Source organism: Talpa occidentalis, unplaced genomic scaffold, assembly GCF_014898055.3.
Source record: "Talpa occidentalis isolate TD23 unplaced genomic scaffold, MPIMG_talOcc4v2.1 talOcc4.4, whole genome shotgun sequence".
Lineage (NCBI taxonomy): Eukaryota > Metazoa > Chordata > Mammalia > Eulipotyphla > Talpidae > Talpa > Talpa occidentalis.
The window spans coordinates 42,275,796-42,290,787 of NW_023604295.1; the positions used below are offsets into that span (position 1 = coordinate 42,275,796).

General features: G+C 33.4%; 1 protein-coding gene across 8 annotated transcripts in view; it reads left to right on the forward strand.

Annotated features, from left to right (window-relative positions):
* ZNF148 (zinc finger protein 148) overlaps positions 1 to 14,992 on the forward strand; it is a 126,695-nt gene that overhangs the window by 25,441 nt on the left and 86,262 nt on the right. For 6 of the 8 annotated variants that reach the window (XM_037525399.2, XM_037525398.2, XM_037525402.2 and 3 more), the window contains 2 exons: positions 7,633 to 7,712; positions 14,302 to 14,429. The gene's annotated coding sequence lies outside the window, so the exon portion shown is untranslated. The remainder of the gene's footprint in view (positions 1 to 7,632; positions 7,713 to 14,301; positions 14,430 to 14,992) is intronic. The other 2 variants (XM_054700499.1, XM_054700498.1) reach the window with 1 other exon arrangement.

The window sequence follows — 14,992 nt, forward strand, 5'->3', positions numbered from 1 at the left end:
GCCAGAGCGGGGAGCAGAGCAGGCAGAAGGACCGAAGTACACTGCTGAGGGGAGCAGCGGGCGGCAGGAGAGGTCTGTGCGCTGTGTGGGACCCTCCTCCTGTGGCCTGGGAGCAGCCGGGAAACAAACCGGTGCCACAGAGGCCGCAGGCAGCTTCGCAACCCAGCGTTCAACCGCTGCGCCACTGGGGAGGCCCTGGTCTTTGTTAATTTTTTTTGGTGATGTTTTATAGTTTCAATGTATAAATCTTGTCCCTTTTTTGTTAGATTTATTGTTTAGACTGTATTATTTCTAGTATATGAATATATAATTGTTATTTAATTTTATGTATTGTTCTTTTGCTGTGTAGCTTTGCTGAATTTGTTATTCTTACAGTTTTTTAGTGTATTCTCTAGGATTTTCTCTTTCCTTTTTTGGGACTCCAATGATACGAACATTGGATCCCCATAGTTCTTAGACACTGTTAACTACCCCCTGTAGCTCCCCCTTCCCCATTTTCTCTCTGTAGTTCAGATTGGGTGAATGTTTTTCTGTCTTCAAATTCAGTGATTCTCTAACCTGTCATCTCTGTACTGAGTCTATTCAGTGAGTTTCAAAATTTTCTGTTATCTTTTTTCAGTTCTATAATTTCCTGTTGATTTTTTTTTATAGTTTCTATTTTTTTTTGCTGCTCTTTTCTACATTGTCATGTGTTTGGGGAGAATTTATAATTGTTGAAGCATTTTTATTATGACTGCTTTAAAATCCTTGTCAAATAATTCTAACATCTGATTCATCTCCATGTTGGCCTTAATTATCTTTTCTCTTTATGTTGTGATTTTCTTGCATATTTTTTATTTTATCTATCAAGTTAGGAGACTTTTTTTTTTAAAATTTATTTATTTATACAAGAACTGGGGTACAGGCCAGATTCACGGGAGGGTCAGAGGATTCACCAGAGACAGAGCGGGGAACTGAACAGGCAGACTGATGAAATCCACTGCTGAGGGGAGCAGCGGGCGAGACAGGAAAGATCTGCCACGTCATGCCATGTGGGACCCTCGCCTGCCAGCCGGGATTGAACCGGTGCTGCAGAGGCTGTGGACAGTTTCACAGCGCTGTGCTCAACAGCCTGCGCAACTAGGGAAGGCCCCCAGGTCTTGTCCTACTTTTGTGGGCTGTGGTTCCAGAGGCAGTTTAGTTTTCAGAGCTTTGTGGTTTTATTCTTCTGATACTGCTGGCACTCCCACTGGTCCTTGCTGATGTTTGGAGGGAGCAGAAGAGATTTGCCTATGCTAGATATCTGGGTATCTAGATGAGAGAGGATCATTTGGGATTCTTCTACTAGGAACCCCCATGCCCATTTCTCCTCTGCTGTGTTTCTGGGTGAGGGAGGTGGGTCTTGACCCATAGCCCATTGCTGTGTCACTCTTTTGCCTGCCTCTATATCTCTGGGTCAGAAAACAGGCATCTCAGAGCATCAGGGAAGAAAGAATTGTTTCTCCCGGTCTTTGTTGTCTGGACTTCCAGTAGACACTCACTTTCCTAATATCGCATTGGTACTCCAGTTTAATTTGGAGAAGGAATGTGACTATCTGGTCTGCCTTTAATTGGTAAATTGCTGTTCTGGAAATGTCATTCTGGGTTGCTTCCTTTAATTTGCTGTGGGTACTTAAAGCACCACTTTCTCTACTCTGAGGTCCCAGATTGGTTCCCTGCCTTCTTAACCACTTTTCAGGGTTTTCCTTTGGTTGTCTCTTCTGTTATTTCCATGGTTTATAGTTGTACTTAGTGAGGAGGGTCAAGGAAAAACAGATCTCTATCTTATTTAGGCTGGAAATTTAAGTCTCTTTAATTTTTGTGAACCTGTTTCATATCTATTATTGGGTTATTTCAACTTTGAAAATAATGGTATATGGGCATGTTCTTTATGAACTTTTAAACAATATATGTTTGTTTCATTCATAAGCCACTATAAACACATTCATGAGTTTTGGGGAGGTCAGTCATAATGAATTTAATAGGGTGTCAGCGAATAGATGTATATACTGCTTTACTAGGCATTTATCTTGTGCACGGAATTTTACTGTATAGTTAATTAAAATGAGATTATGAATTCCGTTTTTTCCCCAAAGATGTATTTTTACTTTAGATGTTTATTAAATCCAAAAATACATAATAGTGTTTTAACATTAAGTGTTTTCAAAAAATTGTGAAAATCTTATGCAGTTAATTTAATCTCTAATTCATGGAAAAGAGAAAGTCAAATAAAATGTATTGCATTTACATTCTCTAGTTTTCTAGTTAAGAATAAATTGACCCCAACTAAATATCTATTTTATATTTAGAAGCTAGTGTTTCTAAATGATGAGCTAACTTGCTGAATCAGCTTGTACTATTTAAAAAACAATCTCACAAAGAAGTACAGTTCAACGAGTTGGATCCCCGGCCAGGGACTAACCCACATGGTGCAGCAGAACTCTCCTGTCTACCCCGCTGCTCCCGTCAGTCGTATTTTTCAGTCAGTCCACCTGTTCTGTTCCCCACTCTGTCTCTGCTGAATCCTCTCACCCCCCACACCTCTGGCCTATACCCCAGCTCTTGCATGCATAAATTTTTTTTAAAAAGAAATACAGTTCATGAACTGTTCAAAGTTAGTATAGCTACTGTAGTTACGAAGAAATTGCTGGGGTCCTTTGCAGACCACTTCTTAATCTCAGTTTACTAATCAATTAAAAATTACTTCTTTGATGTACAGGCACATGTCTCTACATGTGGGTAAGACCCTGGGTAATTCTGGACATGTGCTCTAGACATAATAGATAAGAATGCCAAAAATAGATGACTGGATCAAGAAGCTGGGATTGAGATACACACACACACACACACACACACAATGAAGTACTATTCAGCAATCAAAAAAGATAAACTAATGCCATTGACAACAACATGGATGGAGCTAGAAGGGATTATGCTCAGTGAAATAAGCCAGAAGGAAAAAGAAAAATATCGGAGGAATAGAGGGGAACCAAATAAGGCATCAGGGAAAAAATAAAAATTAAAAACACAACACAACAACAACAACAAAAAACAAACAGACAGCTATAAATCAGAGACATCCTGCAGGGGATGGGGAGGAAGAAGGATCAAAACAAGGGCGGGAAGAGCACAAGGGACTATGGTGATGGTGCATGGGTGAATTGGTGGTGGAAATTCTATGGGGACTACACCTAAGGGAAAAAAGCAAACATTGTGAAAAAAGAAAAAATGAACAATGATGTAAAATATATATAAGTAAATAATTGAAAAATAGATAAGAATGATTGATTTTGGTATTGAGTGAGGTGAAAATTGTCAAAAGATGAACGGACTTTTTATGGACCATTTATAAGTTTTTAGATGAGGGTAATTATAGTTCATATAAGAATAATATCAGTTTCCTCTTATTAACTTTTTTTTTTAAGATTTATTTATTTATGCATACAAGAACTGGGGTACTTGGCCAGAGGTGCAGGGGGTAAGAGGATTCACCATAGACAGAGTGGGGAACAGAACAGGCAGCAGCGGATGAGTCAGGAGAGGTCTGCTGCACCATGTGGGTATCTCCCTGGCCGGGGTTGCATCTTAACCCCTTGTGCTACCAGGGAGGCCCTCCTCTTACTATGTTTGACTTAATAATATTTTAATAATATGCTTTTGTTGACAAAGAATTGTAATTTTTTTTTTTTTACTCCCAGAACATTGCTAAGAGTATTGTTAAATATTTTAATTTGGGAATGATCTGTACTTTGTTGCTGTGTTGGAATAGGCATTTATTAGGAAGGAGAGAATCTGGTTGAAGTCCTTTCTTTGACACTTAGATGTTGAGTAACCTTGGATCCTTAACCTCCTGAACCTGTTTCCTCATTTGTACAATGGAGATAAACAGTAGCACTTGCCCAGTTAGTGTTGTGGGGGTGGGGGGTGGGGGGGTGGGGGAGGGTAGGTCAGATGAAATGTGACATGTGAGAGCACTTTTTAGACATGGAAGTACTGTGTCAGACTATATTTGTATCATCAGAGATCATTTGAAAATTTGCCTGAGTTCAGGGTCTTAGTCATCGTAGTATAGACAGAATGTATATTTCAGTAAAAAATCATGTAAAAATAAAGCAGCTTGTCCTTGAGGTAAGTGGTTTACTAATTTCTATTAGTAAATTATGGGAGGGTGACATAGTTGCTTTAATAGTTTATTGTCCCCAGTGAAATAAGGTTTGCGTCTCCCCTCGCAGGTGATTTACATTTAAAGGTTAGTTCTCTCTCTCTAGTGGCTTATAGGCTAAGAAATTTATAAAAATGCTACTGTTGTGTTTGGATGTGTGTGGATGGACAGTTGGTTTCTTGTTTGACAAATGTTTAATGGTAGGGTGATTTGAAAAGGTCAAGGGCAGATGAAACTTTTAAGTTGGTAGTCTTTATTTTACTTTAGTCAATTGTCTTTTAGAATTTGATTATTCTGTTATAGATTTTTTTTTAATTAAGTGGATAAACTACATTAATTGTGAAGCTTAGAAGATTTTGGCAAGGGTAGACATGGAAAATGGTGTTTAAAAGACCCAGGTAGGGTAATTTCTGAGATGACTAGTTTGAATTTATTGTGCTATCATTCTCAGTTGGGATAGAGTCATAAAAAGGTAGATTGTTAGACCATTATTCAGATAGAGTTATAACTTTAATTTTCAAAGCAGGGTAAATCTAAACATTAGTGCTTTGTTACTGTTACCATATTCATATAAATCATTTTCCTTGACTAAGCTTTTTTACTTTAAACATCATTCAAAAAGCATCATGAAATCACAGAAGAACTAATATAAAACTTGATTACCTTAAAATATGATCTACTTAAAAGATGTTGAAGAATTTTAAGCATTTTTCATTTCTAATTCTTATGCTATGTGTGCCAGTGCTTATGAGAGGATAAGCAGTTAAAACTTGTGTAAGCATTTAGGTTAAATGAAACTTCAAAATTTAGCTCTATAAAAGGTAATCCGATGAACCAAGCACTATGTTCTTTATCAGTGAATGGTTTATCTAAAATGGTTGTATTTGAAAGTACCATTAAGATGTAAGGTATAATGACATAATTTTAAGACAGTTAAATTTTTATTAGTTTCCTTTTTATATTAAGTTTTGTTGTCTTAGAAGTTCATTCTTGATACTTTTTTGTGGAGGTTTCCTCAAATACATCTTCTGTCTGGATTTTGATAAATTAATTCATAAAACTTCATCTTTTGCAAGTCTGTCTTTTCTAGGTAACCATGATATTTGCAACATAATTTAGTAAACTGATAGGATAGAAGAGTATAGGAGATGAGGTCTGAGATATGAGGGTGATGATGGTGAGGAGGGAATAGCACAATAGATTGTCCAGGACTCTTGTACACTGTTAGAAGGATTTTGGTTCATCGTTTAATAATTTCATAACCTTTGGTAAGTTATTTAATCCTTCAGTTTTCGCTTCTGAAAAATGTGAATAATACTAGCACCAATCTCATAGGTTTGTTGTTTGGATTGAGTAACTATCCAGAGTCCTAGAAACATAACTAAGTAGAGTTTCTATTCTAGAGACATAGTTTGTTGTGCAGATGAGTTAGGGAAATTGTGGGTTTCCATGGTAGAGGAAAGGTTGTCAATGGGAAAGATATTTCAAAATTTGTTTATAGATTTAGACTTTTAATTTACATTATTTTGTGTGTGCGTGTGTGAAAGGGGGGGGGGCCGCTTGTTCCCTTCACTTTTAACATACCTAATTAGGTTCTTTGATGTATGACAGCCTTAATGTAAGACTTTCCATAAAAAGTGATGCAAGAAGGTGGCTAGCTAGACATATTTTGTGAAAATATTTTCAACAGAATATTAGCATTTCACAAACATTTTTCCAGTCTGTAAATTTCACCATACCGTGTGGTAATATATGTAATAATTCCTTGATTGCAGACTAGATATATTCATCAACTTTCGAGAAGATTCATAACATACATAACTTGAGGACATTTTTGTTTCCTGTTTATAGACTTTTCCATGCTTTATTTGTTCAGCTTTATTTCTTCAGCTATGCTAAAAATTCTAGAAGTTTAATAAAGAACATAGAATAATGAGTGGTAGTGTAGATATAGTTTTACTTTTCCTGTTTTTAATGATGTCTAATAGAAATAGTATAGTGTTGTGGCTTTTTTAAAAAAATATTTTTTTTGGTACTATTGCTATGCAAACATATACTTACAGGTAGTTTTACATAACTGAGTGGAGTGGTAGATATGTATGGTCTTTCTTGTTTCCTGGGGTACAAAACTTGGAGGCAGGTAACTGTGAGCTTAGTAGAAACAAATTATATTTTAAAATAGATTTTTTGGCTGTAACTAGTTTAGCAACAAAGCTACTAACTTGCTAAGGACTAGAAAATATGAATTATCAGAAGGTCAATAGTGTTTACACTGACTAGAAAATAAGAATTATCAGAAAAGCTATGGTATTTGTAAACCCCTGATAAAATTATATAGATACAACTTTGAATTAATGTACTTGGTTATTTTTAAAGATTTTAAGTTTACTTAGTTTTGGTTTTACATGTACAGCTTTTACTGATTTGTAAGATATTTATTGAATAAAAATATGTTGGGACTCTCATAAAATGCTTTGTTATTTCTGAATGAAAGTTGTATTTGTTCTGTTCTTTGTTTCTAACAAAATGTCAACTCTCAGTTTTCATTACCTCCATCTCATATACCAAGAAAGCTACAGATAGAAAATAATGTGTTCAGTAACAATGTGCCGTCACATGGGGGCTTCACTGTCTCTGCTAAAAGGTTTATAGTTTGACATTTAAAAATATGTGAACCATTTTAACAATATTAAGTCTTTGCCTTGAGAATTTAAATATTTAATATTTTTGTATTTTCAAAAACTATATCCTTAACATGCTCAGGCTTTTGAATTAAGGGAAATGTTATGGGGGTATTTAAGAAATAATAATATTAGAGTAATGGAAAGTATCAACATGCGATTTAATGAAGTACATTTGTCTTCTCATTTTAAGTGGTTTAAGGCAATTCTAGGTTATTGCTCTGATTTTAAAGAAATGTTAATTCTCAGCTACAAGTTAAATATGTAAACCTCTAGTTTCTGGATTAATGTTTTTAAAGATTTATTTATTTATGCATACAAGAATTGGGGTACAGGCCAGAGGTGTGTGTGTGTGGGGGGGGTGACAGGATTCACCAGAGACAGAGTGGGGAACAGAACAGGTACACTGACTGAAATACACTGCTGAGGGGAGCAGCAGGCAAGACAGGAGGGGTCTGCTGGCTAGGGATCAAACTTGTGCTGCCGTGGCTGTGGATAGCTTCATAGGTTGTATCTTAACCCCTGGTGCCACCAGGGAGGCCCTTCTGGATTAATTTATTACCTTTATTGATACGATTTAGCACTGATGGGTCTTTATGGTTTGGCTAAATGTTAGTTGCTACTAATTTTATTTACTACAACAACAGTATTTAACATGGAAAGAAATTTGTTAGATTTAATACATTCAGTTGTAATTGTTTCATTTGACTAAGAATATGTCAAATCCTGATTCTTTTGGGGGGATAACTGTATTTCTGTACTTTTTTGTAGGATAGAAGGAGGAATCAACAGCTGGAAATACAACCAAGTGATCTGACGGGATGGGCATTTGCCTGACATACTTTATAGAGGTAATGTAACACTGTTATACTCAATCTTTGATTTTTTTTTACCTGTGATGATCTCAGGTGCTTACACATGAATGCAGCTGTCACAACTATTGGGTAGTACTGCACAGTACTGGACAACCCTTTCCTTTTATACCTACTTATATATGGCATGAATATTATGAATATACATAGCAAGATAATGCTTTATATAGATAAGAACATTTGCACATTGGAAAGAATGTTAGTAGCTTTATAGGATGAAGGCCATTATCATCTCTCACTTAATTTATGTTACTTGCATGTCTATTTTTTAGGACCCACTTCACTTATATTAGGAATACAAATGATCCTTTCTTCTTGGTACATATATTAAACCTGTGCTTTTCAATCTGTTAAACAAAGTGAAAGAAAATGACCTAATAGTTGTCAGGGTATTTAGATATCTGTTAGTGGCATATGGTATCATGTCAATTATGTTCATAAAATATCTAAAGTTTCTTGTAAATTTTGTTTTGAGAATTCTTATAAATAAGGATGTGAAAATATTAGTAGTTTTAATGGCCATATTTTAAGATTTCCTTCTTTTTCCTGGTAATTGTCATGTTTAACTTTTTTCACTGTTTAACCGGGTTTATTCTAAGAGTACACACTTAAGCAGTAGATGTTATGTTAGAAAACAAGACTATCTCTTTTCACTAACTGTTCACATTTGCATGTGAATGTGTATCCTTCCAGACATTTTTACTCTCTCCCTCTGTATGTATGCTTATATGTGTATGTATATAAGCATTTTTATGTATATCGATATATACCTATTCTTTAGACAAATGAGGTCACACCATACATTTTGTATATCAGCATGTCTTTTTTTGTAGACTTCATTTCATTCAGTGTAGTATTCTAGTATTTTAGTCATCTATTTCTGGATATTTAGGTTTTTAGTTGTTTTTGCTATTACGAGTGCTAATGTGTGTGTTGTCTTTGCATGTATCTAAAATTTATCTGCAGTATAAAATCCTAAGGGAAAAACAGTTTATACATTTACTAATTTGGTAGACAAATTGCATAACTTAAATGATTGCCCCAATATCAGTAGTCTAGGAAAATGGTAATCTCTTTCTCTCTTTGATGATACTAGCTAGTGTCAAATTTTAATATTTTTAGTTTTTTGTTGTTTAGTGTTGCTTTTCAAAATTCATTATGAGCGAGTTTGAGCATTTTTCTCATTTTATTGGCCATATGTATATTTTTAGTTAGTTGTTTGACCATGTGCTCAGCCCCTTCTTATTTGTTCGGAAAATTCTTTTCACTCAGTTTTTGCTTATCTTTTGGTTTTACCTTGTAGAAGTTTGTATATTTTATGGTTGAATTTTTCCATCATTTTCTTCATGGCTGCATGTGGGGCGGTTTCTCTGTAAGGTTTAAAAAAATCTTCACCGTTGATTGTAGAACTCACCTTTTTTCTCTACATTATAATCTCTAAGACATTAATCATCAGTTTGTCATAGTTTGACGTAATTATTTTGTTTCCTAATAGCACATGAAATAATTGTATATCTTTAGATTGGTAGTTTTAGATTCTGTGAACAGTGGTACTTACAAAAAAGTTACATAGATTTTTCTATCACTTTTTTTTGTTTAAAATTTTCATGTATATTGAATATATTTGGTATAAATAATAAATGGAGTGATTCAGCTTTACTTTTCCCAGATAACTAACCAGTTGTCTCCATTCCAGTTATCAAATTACATATTTCTTTTCTACATATTTGAAAAAAAAGTATACATTCACAGTAACAATTAGAAAGGTAAAATGCCTGGGAGTGATCTACCTGAAGAAATTTTGAAACTCTACTGAGGGGTAAGGAAGAAAATTTGTGTTAGTTCAAATTTTTATTAGGAACATGATATAAAGTTGTCATTTAACTTGGAAATATATTGATTTTTTTTTTTTTTTTTTGGTTGAACTACTATCTTGTTACCTTACTAAACTTATTTCTTGTGGCCTTGAACTCAATTAGTTCTATTTAACTATTTTGTGGATTCATTGGGAAATTTCTACATACAGGATCATATCACCAGAGAGTATAGTTTTATTTCATCCTTTCTAGCCTGAGTCCTTTTTAATTGCTTGCTTTATCTACCTGCCTGCCTGCCTACCTCCGTACCCAATCTGTTTTTGCATGCTTTATTTCACCAGCTAGCGCCTCATTACAATTTTGAATAGAAGTAGTGAAAACAGACATCCCTATTTTTAGTAGGAAAATATTCAGTGTTTAACCATTACTATGATGTTATTTGTGGCTTTTTTGTAGATTCCTTTTATCAGGTTGAGGGAGTTCTTTTCTAGTCCTAGTTGTTGACAGTTTTTATTATGAATGGGTATTGCATTTTATCAAGTCCTTTTGTACTATGTGTTCAGCTAACTGTTTTTTTCCTTTATTCTCCTTAATATGGTATATTTATTACATTAATTTATTTTCCGATTTAAATCATGTTTGCATTCGTGAAGTATACCCTGCTTGGTCATGGTGTATAGTCCATTTTTTTTTAATGCTTTTAATATTTTTTAAGGTTTTTGTATCTATGTCCATGAAACATGTTTGGTGTGTAGTTTTCATGTGATGTCTTTAACTGGCATATATGTAACTCTGACTTCTTAGATTGGGTTGCAAAATGTGCCTTCTTCCCCAGTTTTGTCAAGGATTAGTATTTTTAAAAAATTGATGGAATTCATCAGTGAATCCATTTGAGCCTGAACTTTTCTTTGTCTAATTCAGTTTGTTGTTACATTCAGATTTTCCTATTTCATCTGTAGTCATTTTTGATAATATGTGTCACTTTAGGAATTTATTTCACAAAAGTTGTTTAATTTGTTGACTTAAATTTGTTTATATTAGTCCTTATAATTCTCTTAATTTTTATCACATCAGTTGTAATGTCCCTTCTTTCATTCCTGGTTTTGGTAATTTTGTATATTTTTCCCTCTTTGTTTTCAGTCAGTGCATCTGAAAATTTGTCAATTTTGTTAATCTTTTAACAAAATTAATTTCATTAATTTTTGCTCTCATCTTTATTATTCTCTTTCTTCTGCTTGCTTTATAATGTAGTTTACTCTTTTTCTGGTTTATCAAGGTGGCAGACTCTTCTTCAGATGTAAACTTATAAATTTTCTCTAAGTACTGCTTTACCTACATCCTGTTTATTTTGATGTTTGTCTTTATTTTTATTCAGTTAAAACTATTCTCTAATTTCTCTTTTCATTTTTCTTTGACCATTTGTATATTTAGAAGTATGAAATGTAATTCCAAACACTTGAGTGCTTTCCAGTTCTAATTTAATATAGCTAATTTAATTCTGTTATGATTGAAGAAAACAACTTGTATGATTTCAGTCCTTTTAAAATTTTGAGACTTATTTTATGACCTATCTTGTGGTCTGTCCTGGAGACTGATAATATGCTTTAAAACAATGTATGTTCTACTTTTGTTTGTAGTTTTCTGTATTTGCCAGAATGGTCTAGTTGGTTGATATTGTGGCTTAAGTTTTCGCTACAGTATCTTTATATTATCTACAGTAATTTTCTTGTCTGGGTGTTCTGTCAGTTAAATTAGAGTGGGGTATTGAAATCTCCATTTGTAATTGTTGAATTTTCTGTTTTTCTTTTCAATAATATTATTGCTTCATTAATTTGGATCTCTTTTGATACATATATGTTTATAATTGTCATAATATCTGGATTTATTATACAGGATATCTTCCTTTGTCTCTAGTAATATTTATCTTAAAGTATGTTTTTGTCTAATATATCCGCATCAGCTCTTTTGTGGTTACTATTTTCATTGTATATTCTTTTCCCCCCATCTTTGTACTTTCAGTCTTGTTGACAGCATAGAGTGATAGTCTGCCTTTTCTTGAGCTGTTTAGTTTAGACAACTAAACTGTTTAGTTCAGACAACATTTAAATTGTGGATGTGGTTGAATTGTGGACATGGTTGAATTTACATTTGCCTGTTTGCCATTTGTTTATTATATGTGTTATGGTTTCTGTTCTTTTGCCTCCTTTACTGTCTCTTTTTGTGTTAAATATTTTTTATTGTGCTGTATTAGTAGTTTTTTTTTTTAACAGAATTTAAGATCATTTCTTTGTGGTTGTTATAGTGTTTATATTATGCGTTTCAAGAAACTGCTTAATATTAGCACTACTCTTCATATCGGTAAAATGTAGTAGAAACTTTGCTCCAGGATAGCTTCATTTTCTCCCTCTGTTGTGCCACTGTTGTTGTATATAACATCTATATATACTATAAACCCAGCAATACGATGTTATAATCATTGCTTTATACATTCTTCTGTTTTTTAAAGACGCTAAGAGAAGAAATGAGAAAAATATGTTTATATGGAGTCTTTTTAACCTATGTATTTATCATTTCTGGTGTTCTTCTTTTCTTCCTATATATTTGAGTCTGGTTTCTTTTCCTTTCAGCTTGATGAACTTCCTTTGGTATTTCTTGTAACAAAATTTTCTCTCAGTCCTTGTTTATCTGAGACTATTTCTATTATGCCTTCATTATTGAAAGATAATTTTGCTGCCTCCTTGGTTGACCATTTTTTTTCTTTCAGCAGTTTGAATATGTGATTCCACTGTCTTCTGGCCTCTTGTTTCTGATTGAAAGTCAGCTGTTAATTGTGTTGATGATTCCCTGCACATGCCAAGTAAATTTTCTCTTTCTGCTTGCAAAATATTTTTTTGTGTGTTTGCTTTCAACAGTTTTACTATGATGTGTTTAGGTATAGGCCTTTGTTTTTATCATATTTGAGACTCTTAAGATCTGTAGATTTGATTTCTTTAAAAAAATCAAATTTAGGGAGTTTTTGGCTGGTGTTTTGTTAAAACAAGTTTTTTTCCTGTACTTTCCTCTCCTTATGGGACTCCATAAATGTTGGTAAGTTGATCTCTAAAGTGCTATTCAATTTTTTTAACCTTTTTTCTCTCTGTTCTTCAGATTGGATAATTTCTACTGATATCTCTTTGATGTTGTTGATTTTCTTCTTAAATCTACTGTCTTAAATCTACTGTTCATCCCTTCTAGTAAAGTTTTTGTTTTACTTTTGGTACTCATCAACTTCAGAATTTCAGTGTGGTTCTTTCAAATAATTCCTGTATCTTTCCTAAAAATCTCATTGGTTTATTGTTGTTATGATTAAAAAAATATAGATTTTTAATTTATAATCATTAAAAATAGTTCTTCTACTTCTTTTAACTTGTTTATGATAACTACTCTGAAATCTTTGACTGTTCTGGAGATAGTAAAAAATGGTTTGTAGTGACTATAATTTTCCATTAATATAGGTCACATTTTCCTTTTTGGAGGGTATGTTTTTGTAATTCATTGTTAAAAACTGGGCAGTTTAGATAATATATCGGGGCAGCTGGATTGTGAGTCCCTTCTCCCTGCCCAGGTTATTATTACTGTTGTCATTTCACTGTATATATTTAATGATCTTATTGGGAAAAATTTTTATTTTGGACAAAAGTTTATCTGGGAAAAAAGGATGTGCATTAATGTCCTAGAAAATCCAAAATGAGAGGGTAATTACTGAGGGGTGAATAACGCCATCATGATTTAAATTTTTAAAAATATGGATGTAGGCTTGAAATGTTTTTAAAAAGTGTGTTAGTTTTATAGTTTCTGTAACTCAAAAGTGGCATTGTTACTGGGTTTGTTGTAGGTGGTAAAGACTGTTCTTCTTACCTTTGTACTATTGTAAAGACCTGGTATGCACTCATAGGATGTTTCATAAATCATCTGACTCCAAGCTTCCTGTGAAGGAGTATATACAAATCATTCTTATAGATAGGAATCTAATGTTTTTGAAGACTTCTATGGTAGGAAATTCCATAAACTTGTTAGTCTGTTACTGTGTTCAGAAATATTCACTGTCAGGAAGTTTCTTTTCTTGTGCATAGCTTATGGTCTTCATTTTTACTTAATTTGGGAGTGGGAGGGTTGGGTTATGACACACAATCTCCCTATGTGATTATTCGCATCTTTTTGTCAACTTTTCCTGTCAAAAGATGACCATGCTGATTATGTTTTTGTATCTAGGTACTAAATGATTCTATAACTGTAACCTTGTCTATTATAAATATACATGCATTGTATACATGACTAGTGCTACTTATTATTTGTAAAACCTGATCTTTGGTTTGCCTTTCTCTTCATTTCATAGATTATAAAGCTGATGTCATTAGTGTTAAGTCTTTTTCATTTTTGTTTCTCTTTCTAACCTTAGGCATGTAGCCCACTTTAGTTTCCTTCAGCATCCCATCTCTCTGAAGCTGTAGACTCCAGATCTAGACAAATTCTTCATCATGAAGCCAGGGTTTTTCAGAGATAATACTGGGTCAATTATATTTTCCCAGTTCCATACTTGAAAACATGTCACTGCTTGGTCATTTAGGTGTAGCCTGTTATTTACAAAAAGTGATCACTTCATTATTCATGCCAGTTTCTTCATTATTCATGCCAGTTCTGTATTTGTACAGTACTTTTCCCTCCCTAAATAGTGTATTTTTGTTGTTGTTGTATGTTTTTCTTTTTTGTAGGAATTGGAAGGCATAAGTGATTAAGGTGGTATTGAGGGTCTCTGAAGCCTATGAAATTCAACCATGATTTCTTTTTCAACTCTACAGCATTCCCTTCCTTGAAGTCTTCATTTTCACCTTAGTCTGAGGTAACTTTATTACTCGTTTTTCATACTCACAAATAAGTAGATGTTTTTAAATAAGAAACCATTTTTTAACTCTTAGAATTTCATGTAGGTTTGTTTAATAGTTTTTTGTAAATATTTGATACTTATATCTGGAAAAATGTGGGATTTATCATTTTTCTTAAAAAGATAAGTTTTAAGAAAAAAAAGAGGAAATAGTAACATTGTTTTAGATCTTAACTTTGGTGTAGCACTGATAAATATGTGTAGCTTATTATGTAACCTTAAGTGAAATTTAAATAGGAAAGGTGTTTTCTTCTTTAACCCTTCTTTTTAGCAGGATATTACATTTTTCACCCCCCTGTCATCAGCCCTCGTATATATAGCCACATTAAATTTTCCAGAATTTATGGGAAAATTTTTCATGCGTGGGAAAATTAGATTTGATGATCAAATTTAATTGAGTTTGGCTTACAATTTTTTAACTGTACCATTTATAGTAGATGAAGTATGGATTTGGCTACTATGACAGAGGGCTTAAATGAAAGAAATATATTTGTATTTATTTGAGAAGTCCATGTAAACAG